The sequence below is a fragment of the Eumetopias jubatus genome, unplaced genomic scaffold (genome assembly GCF_037043125.1).
Source record: "Eumetopias jubatus isolate StellerSeaLion01/CBP00866 unplaced genomic scaffold, mEumJub1_p1.0 scaffold_1, whole genome shotgun sequence".
NCBI lineage: Eukaryota > Metazoa > Chordata > Mammalia > Carnivora > Otariidae > Eumetopias > Eumetopias jubatus.
In genome coordinates, this window is record NW_028274807.1 from 207,889,842 (window position 1) to 207,905,522 (window position 15,681).

The 15,681-nt window shown below is 42.6% G+C and overlaps 1 pseudogene; it reads right to left on the minus strand.

Annotated features, from left to right (window-relative positions):
• Positions 1-1,920: 1,920 nt before the first annotated feature.
• On the minus strand, positions 1,921-12,092 carry LOC148165176 (olfactory receptor-like protein OLF4; annotated as a pseudogene).
• Positions 12,093-15,681: the final 3,589 nt, after the last annotated feature.

The following is a 15,681-nucleotide window of genomic DNA, read 5'->3' on the forward strand; positions in this document are numbered from 1 at the left end:
CACCCACTGAATGGGAGAAGATATTTGCAAATTATACATCCAATAAGGGATTAATATCCAAAATATGTAAAGAACTTATATAAATCAACACCAAAAAATTAATAATAATTCAATTAAAAAATAGCCAGAAGACATGAACACAAATTTCTCCAAAGAAGACATCAGGATGATTAACAGACACATGGAAAGAAGACATCCAGATGATCAACAGACACATGCTCAACATCACTCATCATCAGGGAAATGCAAATCAAAATCACAATGAGATATCACCTCACACCTCTCAGAATGGCTAAAATTAACAATACAGGAAACAACAGACGTTGGCGAGGATGTGTAGAAAGGGGAACTCTCTTGCACTATTAGTGGGAATGCAAACTGGTGCCTCCACTCTGAAAAAGAGTATGGAGGTTTCTCAAAAAATTAAAAATAGAACTACCCTTTGATGCAGGGAATCACACTCCTGGGCATTTACCCACAGAAAATGCATCTTCACATTTGAGGTCATCTCTGACACTAAGAACATATCAGGTCAATCTATTCAAATTTATCTTTCCATGTAGACTCCACTGGGAGATATATTTCTTCTAATCACTGTTTACCAGTGGCCATGTTAGGCAATGGGGACACCTGGGCAGATAATAGCAAAAAAAGAGTAGTTTTAATGCACAGTAGCAAGTTTGTAGAGAAAGTGCCTGACATTAAGCTTTTGATTTCTGAGGCATCCATTTCAAGGACAACCATGTTGAATAAATATGCCAGGTGTGGGACACTATTACCAGAGAAGTAGCTCTTCAGAAAGCCCTGGAAAACCCCAATACTGACACATGAGTAATCATGCTTTCCCTCTGTGCCAGAGTTTCACTCTTATGCTTTAAACTTGTTAATAAAGAATGTACCTGCCAACCACTAGCCACTCTGCTCATGGACCTCAATAAAGGCGGGGCTCCAGTTGTAGGCTGTCTCTCTCTTGCTCTGATTCTCTGCCCCCCTAGACCTTTCTGGCTCTGCCCTCCAGGACCTGTGAGTAATAAACCTGGTTGGGTTAGAGTTCTCTGATGGTTGATGCTGAGGCATGTCTTGCAATCACAATAACCCAAGGGCAGGCCCAGCCACAGCAGAGGCTCTGGTCAGGGAAGCATCTGTGGGAATGTCCACAAGCACAAGGGTGCAGGGGAGTGCCCGGGCTTTCCTAGCCTGAGCATCCTTGTAAGTAGCCAGAGACTTAAAGGGAACAATGTTAGAGTCCACCTTATAAGGAAGAAGAGTGAAGGTAGTGATGTTGATTGTAAAAAAAAAAGATGGACAGACTTTAGGTGAAAACTGTGGCTTTGTATTTTCATCTACATTAAACTTATGTAAGGGGTATAGTTGCCAATTACAGTTTCTTCCAAATGAAGAATATAACTCATGATTATTGTCTTGGGAAATCTAAGGACAACTTATTTGGCTTGGTATAAGGTCATTTGAAATGAAATTATTTTTAAGAAATCTAACTTGCCACATATAAGATATAGAAATTTCCCACTATTTTTGACCAAGATGGGGAAAATATTGGGATCATATGAAAATGGACAAAGGGAAAACTGTGTGTATATCAGACAGAGCAGAAGCTTAAAAAAGTAAGAAGGGCACATGATCTGATGAACACTGGATGTTATACACAACTAATGAATCATTGAACACTACATCAAAAACTAATGATGTCCTATATGTTGGCTAATTGAACTTAATTAAAAAAAAGAAAGTGAGTGACTTAAATGTATAGAGAAGTTGAATTGAAACAAATGGAAATTTCAGGGAATATATAGAAGGAGCAGATTCTACTCCCACAGCTTGTTCAAAAAATGGCAGTTCCTGGCTCTGAGGCTGTGAGCCCTGCAATCACGGGCACTTCTTCAGCCCCAGGACAATTTGCTCTTACATCACTGGAACCCCAATGATTCTTTTCAGAGCCCTCTTTATGTCTCTGTTCCTCAGGCTGTAGATGGAGGGGTTCAGCATGGGCGTGACCACCATATACATCACTGAGGCTACTGCACTGGAGTGGGAGCTCTGGGGAGCAGCAGAGCTAAGGTACACTCCTAGGCTTGTACAGTAAAATAAGGAGACAATGGAGAGGTGAGATGCACAGGTGGAGAATGCTTTGTATTTCCCATGAGCTGTTGATATCCCAAGTATGGAGGAAACTGTCTTATGATAAGAGTAAAGGATCCCAGTGAGGGGACCACCAGCCAGCAGCATAGTTGCAAAATACATCACAATGTCATTAAGAAAGGTGTCCGAACAGGCAAGTCGGACCACCTGATTGATTTCACAGAAAAAGTGGGAGATTTCCACCAATATACAGAAGGACAGCCATGACACCATTAAGCTTTGTAATAAGGAATTCAGGGCACTCATGATCCAGGACACCAAAACCAGCAGTCCACAGAGCTGGAGGTTCGTGATGACCATATAGTGCGGGGGGTGAAAGATGGCCATGAATTGGTCATAGGCCATCACAGCCAGGAGAAAGGCATCTAATCCTGCGAAGAGTAGGAAAAAGTATATCTGAATGATACAACCTTCATAGGTTATGACTTTGCTCTGAGCCTGGATGTTCCACAGCATCTTAGAGATGGTGGTGGTGGCGAAGCAGATGTCTACAAAGGACAGGTTGTCCAGGAAGAAGTACATGGGTGTGTGGAGGTGGGAGTCAAAACTGACAGCAAAGATGATGAGCAGTTTCCAAACACAGTGATCAGGTACATGGAGAGGAAGAGCCCAAATATGAGGGGCTGCAATTCTGGTTCCTCTGAAAATCCCAGAAGAAGAAACTCTAAAATTCCTGTATCATTTCTTGGTTCTATGTGGTCGAGGTGACTACCAGGGAACAAAAAATAACATGACTAATTTTTTCAATAATGAACAGTATAAATATCATTGAAATTATACAATTTCTATTTTACATTCAAACGTGAATATACAGGGGTGCCTGGGTGGCCCAGATGGTTGAGCGTCTGCCTTCGGCTAAGGTCATGATCCCAGGGTCCTGGGATCAAGTCCCGCAACGGGCTCCCTGATGAGCAGAGAGCTTGCTTCTTCCTCTCCCTCTGCTTCTCCCCTTGCTCATGCTCTCCCTTCTCTCTGTATCTCTGTGTCTCAAATGAATAATAATTTTAAAAAAGTGAATAGGGCGCCTGGGTGGCTCAGTCGTTAAGCGTCTGCCTTTGGTTCAGGTCATGATTCCAGGTCCTGGGATCGAGCCCTGCATCGGGCTCCCTGCTTGGTGGGAAGCCTGCTTCTCCCTCTCCCACTCCCCCCGCTTGTATTCCCTCTCTCGCTGTGTCTTTCTCTGTCAAATAAATAAATAAAATCTTTAAAAAAATTTTAAAAAAGTGAATATACATAGTTTTTGTATGGAACTTGTCCCCTGTTGGGACAGCCCCCCTCATGCCAGCTCTGAATAGAAATGCACATCCCACACATGGCCTGTTCACTAAGTACTCCTGTGTTCTATACGTTCAATGAGAAATTCTGTCACATGTTTAAGGAATAAACTTGAGTACTGACTAACCTCCAGGCAAAGACTATAGGTGTCAAGAAACAAGTCTGCACAGTTCAAGGATGGAGAAGATAAGCAAAGAAAGGATCAGATAGAATATCAGAAGGTGCCAGGTGCTATGAAGAAAAAGCCAGTAGAAAGGAAAGAGTGCATGGAGGTGTTATTTTTTTCTGGTTGCTCAGGTACACAGGCACACATTTGCACAGAGGCTCCAAGGGGGAAACAGCAGGAAACACAAGGTTATCCAGGGAAATGTGTGCCAAACAGATGGAACAAACATTGCGAAGGCCTTAAGAAAAGACTTGGGGTGGGCGCCTGGGTGGCTCAGTTGGTTAAGCGACTGCCTTCGGCTCAGGTCATGATCCTGGAGTCCTGGGATCGAGTCCCGCATCGGGCTCCCTGCTCAGCAGTGAGTCTGCTTCTCCCTCTGACCCTCCCCTCTCTCATGCTCTCTCTATCTCATTCTCTCTCTCAAATAAATAAATAAAATCTTTAAAAAAATAAAATAAAATGAGCTTTTTTTAAAAAAAAGAAAAGACTTGGGTTTTTTTTAATTAATTTTTAAAACTTGAGTGTGGTCGACACACTATGTTACATTAAATTTGGGTGTACAACACAGTGACTCAACAAGTTTAAACATTGCACCGTGTGGAGCTTCCATCTGTCACCACACGATGCTATTATGATATCGCTGACTATATTCCCTAGGCTCTGCCTTTTATTCCTGTGACTCATTCATTTCTTAACTGGAAGCCTGTACCTCCCACTCCCCTTCAGCATTCTGCTTTTTCGTTTGTTCATTTATTGTTTTAAAAAATCAAGGCTTAAGCTACGAGGAGGCAAGAGAGTGGAAGAGTAGGGGACCTCATTTCATCTGGTCCCTTGAATTTAGCTAGATAAGTATCAAATCATTCTGAACACCCATGAATTCAACCTAAGATGTGAGAAAAGAATATCTGGAACTCTACGAGCAGAAAAGCGACCACTTTCTGCAAGGTAGGAGGTACGGAGAAGTGAATCTGAGGGGAGATATCAGAAGATAAACAGTGGGGGAAGGGAGCCTCCCTAAGCCAGCTACCAGAAAGTGATACAGCCCTAGAGGGCCAAATCGGAACCCTTAGAAATCTGCTCCAGTGAGAGACGTCCCTGCCTGAAAGGTGCTCAGGTAGAAATGGGCAGAATTCTAAGTGGGACTGTGTGGTCTCAGGATTCCCAGAGTCACAGAATTAGTGGGGGTGCCTGAGCTGGTACAGTTCCCAAGCATTAGAGTGGGGAAACTGGTTACAGTCAGCAAGCCCAGGAGGGGTCTCAGCTGGGTTTGTCATAAACTGTGAGCTGGGGCCAACTGGGAGACTGCTCTCCACCTCCGGACCCTGCAGAGGACTGGCATGTGGGGACCCTCTACCAATCCCAGGGAGGGGTGGGACGGTGATGAACATGGAGGCAAAACTTCTCACCAAGATACTAGTCAATAGGATCCAACAGAACATTAAAAGGATTATTCACCAAGACCAACTGGAATTTATTCCTGGACTGCAAGGGTGGTTCAACATCAGCAAATTATTCACTGCCATACCACATTAATAAAAGAAAGGCCAGGAATCATATGATCCTCTCAACTGATGCAGAAAAAGCCTTTGACAAAATACAACATCTTTTCTTGATTAAAACTCTCCAAATGTAGGTTAGAGGTAACATACCTCAATATCATAAAAGCCATCTACGAAAAGACCACAGTGAATATCATTCTCAATGGGGAAAAACTGAGAGCTTTTCCCCTAAAGACAGGAAGACAACAGGGATGCCCACTCTCACCACTATTGTTCACATTACTAGAAGTCCTATCCCCAACAATCGAAGAAATAAAAGGTATCTGAACTAGCAAAGAAGTCAAACTCTCACTCTTTGCAGATGACATGATACTTTATGTGGAAAACCCAAAAGACTCCACCCCCAAATTGCGAGAACTCATACAGCAACTCAGCAACATGGCAGGATACAAAATTAATACACAGAAATCAGTTGCTTTTCTATACACTAAGAATGAAATTGAAGAAAGGGAAATTAAGATATCGATCTCATTTACAATTGCACTAAAAACGATAAGATACCTAGGAATAAACCTAACCTAAGAGGTAAATGATCTATACTGTAGAAAGTACAGAACACTTATGAAAGAAATTGAGAAAGACACAAAGAGATGGAAAAACATTCCATGCTCATGGATTGGAAGAATAAATATTGTTAAAATGGTCATGCTACCCAGAGCAATCTACACATTCAATGCCATCCTTATCAAAATACCATCAACATTTTTCATGGAGCTGGAACAAACAATCCAAAAATTTGTATGGAAAAAGAAAGACCCTGAATCACCAGGGGAATGTTGAAAAAGAAAACCAAACCTGCGGGCATCACGATGCCTGACTTCAAGCTCTATTAGAAAGCTGTGATCATCAAGACAGCATGGTACTGGCACAAAAACAGACACATAGGTCAATGGAACAGAAGAGACAGCCCAGAAATGGACCCTCAACTCTATGGTCTACTCATCTTTGACAAAGCAGGAAAGAATGTCCAATGGAAAAAAGACAGTCTCTTCAACAAATGGTGTTGGGAAAATTGGACAGCCACATGCAGAAGAATGAAACTGGACCATTTCCTTATACCACACACAAAAATAAACTCAAAACGGTTGAAAGACCTAAATGTGAGACAGGAGTCCATCAAAATCCTAGAGGAGAACACAGGCAGCCACCTCTTTGACCTCAGCTGCAGCAACTTCTTCCTAGAAACACTGTCAAAGGCTGGGAAGCAAGGGCAAAAATGAACTATTGAGACTTCATCAAGATAGAAATCTTTTGCACAGCCAAAGAAACAGTCAACAAAACCAAAAGACAACTGACAGAATGGGAGAAGATATCTGCAAATGACATATCAGATAAAGGGCTAGTATCCCAAATCTATAAAGAACTTCTTAAACTCAACACCCAAAGAACAAATGATCCAATCAAGAAATGGGCAGAAGACATGAACAGACATTTCTCTAAAGAAGACATACAAATGGCCAACAGACACATAAAAAATGCTCAACATCACTTTTCATCAGGGAAATATAAATCAAAACATAATTGCGATACCACCTTACACCAGTTAGAATGGCTAAAATTAACAAGACAGGGAACAACAAACATTGGCGAGGATATGGAGAAAAGGGAACCCTCTTACACTGTTGGTGGGAATGCAAGCTGGTACAGCCACTCTGGAAAAACAGTATGGAGGTTCCTTAAGAAGTTAAAAGTAGAGCTACCCTATGACCCAGTAATTGCACTACTTGGTATTTATCACAACAATACAAATATAGTGAAATGAAGGGGCACATGCACCCCAATGTTCGCAGCAGCAAAGTCCAGAATAGCCAACCTGTGGAAAGAGCCGTGATGTCCATTCATACCTACCATTTACATCCACGTGGATGGAACTGGACGGCAATATGCTAAGTGAAAAAAGTCAACCAGAGAAAGACAATTATCATATGGTTTCACTCATGTGGAATATAAGAAATAGTGCAGAGGATTATAAAGAAAGGGAGGGAAAACTGAATGGGAAGAAGTCAGAGAGGGAGACAAACCATGAGAGACTCTTTAATCTGGGAAACTAAATAAAGGTTTCTGAAGGAGAGCTGGGTGGGGGAATGGAGTAACTGGGTGATGTGCATTAAGGAGGGCACGTGATGTGATGAGCATTGGGTTGTATATGTACCTGATGAATTTGTGAACACTACATCTGAACTACTGATGTACTATATTTTGGCTAATTGAATTTATATAAAAAGAAAAACCAAAAAATTAAAAAAATAAAAGATCAAGGAGGCTCAAAAGAAAGCCAGTGCGTAGAGGGGAATGATCAAGTGAGAGAGTGATGAGAAGTGGTGGCTGAGAACGTTGAAGAATGGGGTGGCCTCCCTAGTAGTGATGAAACTTCATTACACAAGGAACTCCCTCCTTCACATGGTGTACCTCAAACAGGATCAATTTTGTTTCCATGGAATTATTGCATGGAAATGGTCTCCCTTCTTATTTTCATATATTAGGTAATAATCTGGCACCGGTATTTTAAGGGTCACATATAAGAGCAATGGGTTCCAGAACCCCTGCCTTGAGAAATTCTGATGTTACCCACACAAGGACACATACACACACACACTATGGCCTCCTGGGACCATGGCACTACCAGGATGTTCTCAACCCCAATCACAATAACTAGGCAAACAATAATATGAGGTAAGCTGACAACATCGCATTGTCTTTCCCCTAAAAATGTAAAACTTCATCCAAATTCCAATAGTTAAGTCTCCAATGAGCATGTGATCATGAGTCTCCAATTTAATATGTTCATTTTGTATCCAGTATTTAAAGAAACGTAAAAAAATCATTCCCAAAATTTTGAGGAAGAAATGTGGGGAGAAAGATCTAATAAGCTCAGGGGGCCCCTAGAAATGGTGAGGAGCAGTAAATGTCCTGGTTCTGGCAATATTTCAACCCCAGTTGAAGCACCTTGATGCCCAGACTAATAAAGAAGCAAAGGAAAATTTATCCAAAAGAAAAAAGTAGGGATGTCTTTACGGTTATCAAGACATCTTACTGATTGAACGTTGCACCAGAATAACAAGCAAAGGGAAGACACCCACAATTCACAAAAGGAACTACACACAGTACAACAGAAGTGGGGGATTTTAAAAGATGATTTGCTAAAAGAACTTTTCTAAATGACATAAAATGCAAAACTTCTAATTAGAAACTCAGGTTTTGAATTCTGGATCTACTCATATTTCCTATTTGAACTTGGAGCACAACCAGACTGTTCCAAATGTTAATATCCTCCCCTAACTAGTAGGGATAGAGATGTCCAACCTCCTCAGGTGGTTGACAGATTTAGTGAATATATGGAAAGAGCTTAACATAGTCCCTCCTGTTGATAACGAGTGTTGATCATTGGTGATGAGATTTGGCTGAGTTTTCTCGGATTGCTTCCCCACCTCTGGGTCCCCAATTCCACAGCCTTCTTTCAGCTCCTTGTTGGCTCTCCACCTACCACAGGGTGGCGCCCTCTAGCGAGTATTCACATTTACCCAGAGAGATCTTTCTGTATTGCAGTTAAGTTACTGTCCAACTCCGCACCTTAACACCTTCCTGGTGACTCCCTGCTGGAGACTGAACCCCAAATTCTGTAGCTCCCAACACTTGGCTTGCCTCCCCTGACTGACCCTCCAGCTTCCCACTCACACTGTCTTGCCCACATCGATGTCACAAACACTGAACTTGAGTTGTAGCTTCACCTGAAGCCCCAATCTCCAAGGCTCAGAGCCTCCATACACAGCTGCCCTCTGCTTGGAGTCACTCACTGGTCTGTTTAGGATCATTCACCTCTTCTCCATCTTCACAATCCCATCTCCTCTTTCAGACTCCAAGGACTCATCTCCTTCACTAACCAGTTTTTGTTTTGCTGGGCTTTTGTAACATTCCCTCAAAAAAAAGGACACTTTCTCTTGCAATAATTTAGATATAGGGGTTATCAGGGTGTAATTTTTATTTAATTCTATGTCCGTTTTCCTGCTAGAATGTGAGTGCATGGGGCATGTTATAAATACCCCTGCCCTCCACCCCCAGACACAGTTTGGATAGGAACAGTAGGAATAAATACATATTGCATAAAGGAATGAGAGAATCTGTGCTCACAGAAGTTGCCAGTGATGAGAGAGAGAACAGAAGTAGGGAGTTACTAGCAACAGGAAGGGAGGATGTGGGAGAGGAATATTTTCCATATTCTGAGCTTGGGACCATTTGTGGGTCAGGTTGTGGTTTGTAAGAATAAAATAGAATAGAATAAATAAGGCACAATAGGAAATATTAGAGTGCATCCTACGTAGTCAGAGTGCATAGCAAATCATTTTCGTGTAAGTTCAACAGACATTTCTTTTTTTTACATATAAATAAATTGACTAGAAATGAATGAGCTCACCCACCAACAAACACAATGGTCTCTTGGCCCTGGGCTCAGCTGGTTAGGCTTCCAGTTGACCTCAGGTAAAAGCTCTCAGCTTTCATTCCCTCTGAACCTTTCCTGAAATACCTGCTGAGCTCTGAGACTCACCGGGATGCGGTCTCTGAGAGGAAGGTCTCCATGTGGGGGTCCGAACTCCTTCCTGGATGTTTCATGGTGGAGACTGAAGCTCTGTTCCCAGACAGGATGGCAAGAAGTAGTGAAGCATGGGTCCCACAGTCAGACTTAGGAATCCAAAAGCAAAAACCATGTCTCCTCCAGCTTGAAACGGTTGAATGTGCTCAGAGCCTACAGCAGAGGAGATATTTATAGCTCCTTATGTTTGCTGTATCTGTTCCCTATACCTGCTCATTTGACACATTTCCCATTATTACTCCAACCCCTGAGTACATCACCCCATGGGAACTTATCTGGACTGAATGAAATTCTTCCCTGTAGATTCTCCGTTCCCAAGAGACCAGATAAAATTCAGGTGAATCCACTGTTTATTACTCCTCCCTGAACTCTCCTGGCTTCCAGAACTCTAACACTGAAACTTTCCACAGGCCTGAGTGAATGTTTTTTTCCAAAACTAAGACTGAGGAACCTGCTTTGACCATATTCTTTGGGTCTCCAAAACATTGACTTGTGGTGAGAGCACAACTCCTCATAGCTCCAGAAAATTGTTCTTCCTACTCCAACAAGTAAAAGTATGTTCCTTTGCTATAAAACCACGGGTACAACAATCCTTGGATTCATAATTCTTTTCACAAATCAATTAGGAACTTTGTATGTTTCATACAGGTTAAAAGTTGATATTTAGTCTTTAACTTTTAAAACATTTGATATTATAAGAAATCTACTTGGACCATTTAAGGTATCATGGGCTGAACTCAGACTCTTATATGAATTGTCTCATTTATTTTGTGCAAAAGCCATTCCATGAGGAACATAAAGTGATGAGCCTCATTCCACATTTGCAGAAATGTACTTGGAAGGGTCGAGTGATCAACCCAGAATTATGATCTGGGTCATTATAATGTACTTTGATTGGAATGCAACCAGATAGGCCAAGGGTTCTCAACCAGGGATGATTTTTGCCTCCAGAGGACACTTGAAATTATCTGGAGAAATTTTTGACTGTCATAGTGTGGGAACTGCTACTTTTAGGGTGGCTGAGATAGTCTGCATTTGTATCTAGCTCCCATTCATCTTGGTGTGTAGACACATTTGAGGTCAAGGCTGTGGTCCAGTGTCAGGGTTAGTTGTGTTCTTCTTCTCCCAGAATACCCCATCCACCTCAGGTCTGACTTTTGGTGCTCAAACAAGTTAACAAGTGTCTCTTTTCCCTCGTGACAGAAATTGAACATGTAAAGTCTTTGTTTCCTGTCCATAAAGTGGAGAAATTCCATCTAAGGATTTGGTCAGAGAACTTAGTAATATTTTAGAGCTCACAGAAAATTCCCTGGCACAGAGCGGGTGCTCCATCCACGAAGACAATTGTGACCATTTAAGTTCCACATTTCCTAAGCTCATGATGACACCATAAAAGGTCTGTTAGGATAGGAAGTGAGTCCAGGATTACTCTGCCTCTGGGACAGTTTTCTGGGTGGGTTGGGAATGAAGTGGGTGTCATTGGCAGCATCCTGAAAAACTGGGCGCTCATCCCACACTCTCACATTCATTCCTGGGAGAAGTCCCCAAGATTCTCCTGAACATCCAGACTCACAGCAAAGCCATAACATATGAAGGATGCCTCAGCCAGACATTTGATGTTAATGTAAATGTTGGATATTCATCCTTTCTGATGGCTGAGTAATATTCCATTGTATATATGGACCACATCTTCTTTATCCATTCATCTGTTGAAGGGCATCTCGGCTCTTTCCACAGTTTGGCTATTGTGGACATGGCTGCTATGAACATTGGGGTGCATATGGCCCTTCTTTTCAGTACATCTCTGTCTTTGGGGTAAATACCCAGGAGTGCAATTGCAGGGTCATAGGCTAGCCCTATTGTTTTAAGAAATCCAAACCATTACCGAAGATTACCAAGAAAATACCAGGGTGTAATACCAAGAAAATACATCAAGTGTAAATGACTGGTTATAAAGTGGAAAGGGGAACCCAAGATATAATCTGAAGGAAAAGAGAGAAGACAAGGAAGACCCAAGGAGAGAACTGCTTTAAAATGTGTACACCTGGGGAAAAAATAAAAATATTGGATGAAGGAAGCCGGGGTCTCTGGGCCTCCATATTGTGGGCCCAGCTACTCAGGAGAGTCCTGTAATGGGCCTGACAATGAGAGGTACCACCCTGCCAAGGAGCCTGCTCAGGGCCCCCTTCATGTCCCTGTTCCTCAAACTGTAGATGAAGGGATTCAGCATGGGGGTGAAAATGATGTTGTACATCACCGAGGCCACCAGACTCGTCCTAGTGGATGAAGTTGCTGCAGAACTGAGGTCGACCCCAAGGCCTGTGCCATAGAACAAGGAGACCCACATGTGGAAAAGGCTTTGTACTTGCCCGCAGCTGAGGAAATGCTCGGTATGGAAGAATCAATTTGATAGTAAGAAGAAAGTATTCCATGGAAAGGAATCATGGCTAGACGCCCAATTGCAGAATACACCACTATGTTACTAATGAGGGTGTAAGAACAAGACAGCTTCAGGTCTTTGAGAAGATCACCAAAAAAAAGTGTGGGATTTCCATGTTTGTGCAGAAGGACAGCCTCAAAAGGGTCAAGGTCTCAAGCAGGGAGCCCATGACACTGATTCACCAGGACTCCAAGGTCAGCGGCCCACAGAGCTGGAGGTTCATGATGACCAAGTAGTACAGGGGTTGACCGATGGCCACAAAGTGATCATAGGCTTTAAATTGTCCAGGCATCCAAACAAATACAAAAAAAAAATATCTGGGGTGCCTGGGTGGCTCAGTTGGTTAAGCGACTGCCTTCGGCTTGGGTCATGATCCTGGAGTTCCGGGATCAATTACCAAATCGGGCTCCCTGCTCGGCGGAGAGTCTGTTTCTCCCTCTCACCCTCTTCCCTCTCATGCTCTCTGTCTCTCATTCTCTCTCTCAAATAAATAAATAAAATCTTTAAAAACAAAAATCTGGCTGAGGCATCCTTCATATGTTATGGCTTTGCTGTGAGTCTGGATGTTCAGCAGAATCTTAGGGACGGTGGTAGAGGTGAAACAGATGTCAACAAAGGACAGGTTGGAGAGAAAGAAGTACATGGGAGTATGGAAGTGGGAGTCAGAGCTGATGGCAAGGATGATGAGCAAGAAATGACCATGTTGCTCCCTTAAAACAAATCAATTTATTTTCTGATAGTTCTGGAAGTCAGAAGACTGAAATAGGTCCCCCTGAGCTAACATCACTCTGTCTGCAGAGAAGAGTTCATTGTGGAGGTCTGGGGAGAATAGGTTTTCTTGTCTATTTCAGCTTTAGGGCCACCTGTACTCTCTGGTTTATGTCCCTTCCCTTTACCTTCAAAGCCAGCAAAATAGCATCTCGAAATCTCTCTCTGACTCCAAGACTGCTGCCTCCCCCTTCCACCACTGCAGGATGCTTGTCATCTATTGAGCCCAGCTGGATAATCAGAATAACTTTATCCTGGGTCAGCTGACTAGCAATGTTAATCCCATTTGCAACCTAAATTCTCCCTTGCCATGACACTAGACATATCCAAAGATTCTGTAGATTAAGATGTGGAAATATTCGGGGGACATTATTCTGCCGACTAAAGTGTTTTTCCGAGGTATATTTAATGTCAACTCAGGGGCCCTTCTTTGGAGAATCAAACACAACTGATCTCAACTCTAGGGTGAGTACTGAGTCTTTTCTCTCCAAACCACACAGGAAGAGGATCACATGGCTTATTTACTAAAATCACCCTAAAGCTGTAAATGGTAAAGTAAACCATCAACTAAAGAAATTCAGTATCATCTCAAAGTTAAGGTAAAGTCAAGGAGGTTAGAATCTGGAAGGCAGGTAAATTCATGAGAAAGAGGATTAAAAAAAAAAAATGGATTCACTTGACTTCTAATCTGGCCTCCCAGGAACCAAGTATCAGCAGGAAAAGTTGCCTTTCTGTCCAGACCAGTTGCCCACTGGGAATGGAGTGCTCTGAGGTGGGAGTAACAATGGAAACAGTGCCTAATGAGCAGACACAGAGCTGTAAATATCTCCTCTGCTGCAGAGCTTCAGCATGTGAAACCTTGGACTGGCCACAACATGGTTGTTATTTCTGGGTTCCTAAGTCTGGCTGGGGGACCCATGCCTCTCTGCTTCCTGCTGTCCTGTCTGGGAACAGAGCTGCGGTCTCCAGCATCAACCATCCGGGGAGGAATCAGACCTCCACATGGAGACTTTCATCATAGAGACCCCAACCAGGTGAGCCTGAGAGCTCAGCAGGTATTTCAGGAAAGGAGCAGAGAGAATGTGTCAACGTCTAGTGCGTTGGGGTCCCTGGGTAAGGGTCGCGAAATCACCGGGACACAGGGGATGCAGAGCAAAGGCAGCACTTGCAACTGCATGCTGTCGTTTATTTTCCACATAGCTATATACTTGTAGCAATCAAGTAAGCATGACAATATGTACTTTCACACATAATGGGATTAAACTAACATCCTTGAAGAAAGATACATTAAAGAATTCTCTCAGCCACCCTTCCTCTGGAGACAGCATGTTGTTGTCCTAAGGAGGGACGCCTCTAATCTAGGCAAGAGCCACTTCTTGCAGATCCAGGCATTCAGAACTTGCAACATGAGATAAGGGGAAGAGAACATTTTCTCCTCCTTGCTCAGGTTTGCCTGGCTTTCCTAACTCTCACTGCAGTCCTTGAATGACCCTGGCTCGCAAGGGGCCTGCAAGCCTATGCCATCTCATTTCCCCCTTTTTTCTTTTGTTTTAATAAAATTGCCTTCCAGAGGGTGGCCATAGAATTCTGGGACGGTTTTATATAGCAGAAATGTAGCAGCGTAAAGCATAAGATAACAACTAGCAACACAATGCCCATTCCTCCAGCGGTATGCCCTAAACTCTGAATGATACCTTTAGGATCCAGTCCCTCAAGTTGTTTAAGGAATATTCTGGCTTAAATTCTATAGAACTATTAACACAAGAGTATAGTCGACATTTGATACAGTTAATTCCATTATCAAAGCTAAAATTCCCAACCAGAAATAGATATGGCAGAGGTACACAAGCAATTACATTCATTTCTTTAGAAATAGTGAAGTTATAAGTTGACGCAGAGTTCGCTGTGCCAGAAAAAGTTCCATTGTAAATTCTAACAGTCTTAAGCGCGGCTGCAATTTTCCATAAGTGTGTTTTAATATGATCAGGAAATTTCTGATGTGCTACACGAGGATCTGCAATGCCGCCATCTCCCCAGGCCATCAATTGATGATTTACCATTGGCTTACTCCAGTTGTTCTGCGGTGGTATCATCTGTCGCTTCAGCGGAGGATGATACAGTAAGTAAAGCGCACATGGTCAAAAACAAATTTTCGGGTGTGCAAGCCAAAAATAAATTTTCAGGTGTGCCATGGCTTGTAACGGAAGCTCATCCTGGTCCGGATTTCCCATCCGTCGTCTGACAGGATACGGTGCCGTTCGAATTGGTCCTTGGCTGGATCCACCTCGCGGGGAGCCAGGAACAGGTCCGTCCATCCTCTGTGGAGACATAAGGATAACCCTTCCCTCTATAAAGTAATAGCCCTGGTTGCCATTCTGCATCTGCAGCCGGTTTAAACCATATTTTTTCATTTAACGGAGGAGGAGCAGCCTCTCCCTCTATGAAATGCTTTTCTGCTCGGGAAAGAATATCTCCTTGCGGAAGATTCAAGAAATTGAGTGTAAATAGTGCCTGTATCAAAATAGAACGCGCATTAGATTGAGTAAATGATAATATATGATCCTTTTTCCTCCTTTTTAATTTTTTAATTTGCAACTTTAAAGTACTATGTGCGCGTTCCACAATAGCCTGTCCTTGGGGGTTGTACTCAATGCCTGTTTTATGCATTATACTATATTGTTTACAAAAGGCTTGAAATTTTTTACTTCCATATTTCGTAACAAAAATG